Below are 3,262 nucleotides of genomic sequence, written 5' to 3' on the forward strand. Positions count from 1 at the left end.
AAGCCTCCAAATTGTAAGAATAAACTCCTGTTTGTTAAGGCCATCCCATTTGTGGTATATTTCTCATCAGAGTGGCACTAGGTAACCAGAACACCCTCTCTTCTGCTAAATGTCACCCTCCCCATTGGGATCATTATCATTAGTCTAAAACATTTTCTAAAAACTCTTTCTTTCACTCCCATATCAAATTACAACTGCCCCCCCCCCACTACCACACCATTTTTCTGCTCCCTTTACAGAGACATTTCTCTGTATTCCCTTTCTCTACTTCACTTCCCTCTACTTTTTTCATGAACTTACTGCAATTAGACTTTGATGCCTCATTTCCAATGCAACTACTCTTGTCAAGGCCACCAATGACCTTGATGTTGCCAAATCCCAGAGTCAGGTCTTAGTGCTCCTCTTACTTGACTGATCAGAAGCATTTTTCAGTTATTCTTCCCTCCTGCTTGATATACTCATAACTGACATGTAATCTTTGTTACATAATGAGAAAGAAACTTTGCTTTGGTTCCCATTATCTCTGTAATACCTGCCTCCTGCTATTTTCTGGCCTACAAAGCCCAGTAACTTCCCTTTATTGTCTCATAGCACTCCATAGAATGATCTAACCAGAATGGTTTCTTTGCTTGAAAACACAAAGCATGCAGACCAGCAAGCATTTGCTGTTTCCCCTGACTAAAACATTCTTCCTCTATGAACCCCAACTTGCTTAATTTCTTTAGATCTATTTTCAAATCATACCTTGTGAGGCCTTCCATGAAAGCCCTATATGAAATAGCATTCCCCATCCCAATCACTTTCTACCTCCCCCCATTTTTAAAAAAACAAATAATATTTTATTATGTTTTGGTGAAAGTTTACACAGCAATTTAAGGTTCCATTCAATCATTTTTACATTAATTATTTAGTGTATTGGTTATGTCTATCATAATCCATGAACATTCTCACTATTTACATTGTGTTTGTTTCATTTCCATTAGTATAGCATCCTGCCTCCTCACTTTCTTACCTTTGTTTTAAAGTAATTGTTGACCATTTGGCCTCATATAGATGAGTTTTTAAAGGAGCACAGAACTCATTGGTGATATTCTTTGTTTTGTGGTGATACTCTCTATTTTGTGAGCCAATCTGTTATTTAGGTAAAAGATGACCTCAGAGGTGAGTTTTGGTTCAAGGTTTAGAGTGCCTCAGGAAAATTTCTTGGTACCTCCTTACTGTGTTTTATTTTTGCTATTACACTTACCACTATCTAACACATTATGCTTCTGTTTGTTGATTAGTTCAGTGTCTATCTTTCTCTATGTCTTGGTTCTCTAATGCTGCTATAATTATAGAAATACTACAAGTGTATGGTTTTAACAAACAGGAATTTATTCTCTTACAGTTTAGGAGGCTATAAGTCCAAATTCAGAGTGCTGGCTCTATGGGTGGGTGGAGGCCCCTCAACTTTGGGCTTCAGAGGCGTCTCCAACCTCAGGGAGCCGCAGGCTGCTGAGGCTTAGGAACCCAAGAGCGACAGGTAAAATGACACAATCAAAATTGGCTGGCGACATGGCAGACAACTGGTTCAAGTCCAGGAACTGGAGATGAAGACTCAGCCAAATGCAGGATCCAAACATGTGGAAAAGCTAGAGACCTTTCTCAAAGTTTCTCCTTATCTACTGGAAGCAGGCCACACTCTGAAGGGAACTATTTAGCTGTTCACAGCAGATTCCACTGTGGAGGTGATTACAATCTCATCATGGGGAATAACTACACGTAACTGCCCAATCATTCAAAACCATGGCCCAACCAAGTTGATACACACCTTACCAGGAAAAAAAGCTTCATGAGAGTGGAGATTTGCCTGCTTTGTTCCTTTGACCCTCAGTGCCCAAAAGAATAAATAACTGAGAAATGTTTACTTTTGAAGATATTGCTTTCAATTTTAAATCAAATATCTGTTTTGGGAAATCTGTCTTCTGCCAGAATGTTAGTGGGTTCCCAACTCTCCTCATGAGTGAAAATTTATGTCCCAAGATATATGTAGCTATTATTACCATGAAAAAAAAAAATTGATTAGCCTGTCTTTCTGTAAGTGCTATATTGACAATCAGTGATATGTTACACTTTGTGAAAATTTCTGTCTGCACAGGATCTCATTATTAATATCATTACAAATTGCTGTTTGGGAAAATACTATTACCTCTATGCATAATTGAGAACCAAATGTTTATATTCCTTATGATGTCAGGTTGTATAGAGGGCAGTGCTGTAACAATTGCCCACTGTGGGTGATTGTGGAATCTGTACAGATGACTGAAGTCTCGTTGCCTGAACTTCGACCAGTCATTTCCAAAGACTGTCTTTCTTTTTTAAAATTTTATATGTGTGTGTGTGTGTGTATGTATAATTGTGATTTGGGGGAAAGTTTACAGAGCAAATTGGTTTTCATTCAACAATCCACACACATTATGTTTGGTGATATTTACCGCAATCCCCACAGTGTAACAGTATTCTTCCCTGTCCTCCCCATGGCCACCACTTCCCTTCATTATTCCCTCCCTTCTTCCCTACCCACCCACACCTTCCTAGCTCTATCCCTGTACAAATTCTGTCCTCTTGATCTCATATGCTTGATTGGTGTAATGAGTGCACACCCTCCTGATATTACTGTTCACCTTATAAGCCTGCCTATTGTTTAGCTGCCAATTGAGACATGGGGGTTAAGTTCACTTCCTGGCTTGAAAGGTGTCTATGGGCCATAGTCTTGGGGGTTCCACCAGTCTTCCTCAGACTAGTAAGCCTGAACTATTTTTAAATTTTTATCATTTTGAGTTTTGTCCTACATTTTCCCCTACTCTGTTCATAAGACCTCTTATTATGATCCCTTTCAGAGTGGTCAGCAGTGGTAGCCAGGCACCATCTAGTTCTTGTCTCAGGGTAATGAAACTGGGGTTCACATACTTCATTAGTTCTTTGGACTAATTGTTTCCTGCATCTTTGATTCCCGCCCCCCCCCACTCTTCTTTGCTTCAGATGGAGAGAGACCAATAGTTGCACCTTAGATGACTGCTCACAAGCTTTTAAGACCCCTGTCACTACTCACCAAAGTAGGATGTAGAACCTTGTCAGAGGCTGTGTTTCTAACAGAACAATTGAGATTATAATTGAGACATTATTTTGAATGTGTTGAACTCGATAAGGTGTGTGGTAGATTGATTGAATGAATGACTTCAATTGTTCCAGACCTCCCTCTGTTCATAACTTTTAGTGGTTC

The sequence above is a fragment of the Orycteropus afer genome, unplaced genomic scaffold (assembly GCF_000298275.1).
Source record: "Orycteropus afer afer isolate SDZICR_OR568_19922 unplaced genomic scaffold, OryAfe1.0 scaffold00017, whole genome shotgun sequence".
NCBI classification, from domain to species: Eukaryota; Metazoa; Chordata; class Mammalia; order Tubulidentata; family Orycteropodidae; genus Orycteropus; species Orycteropus afer.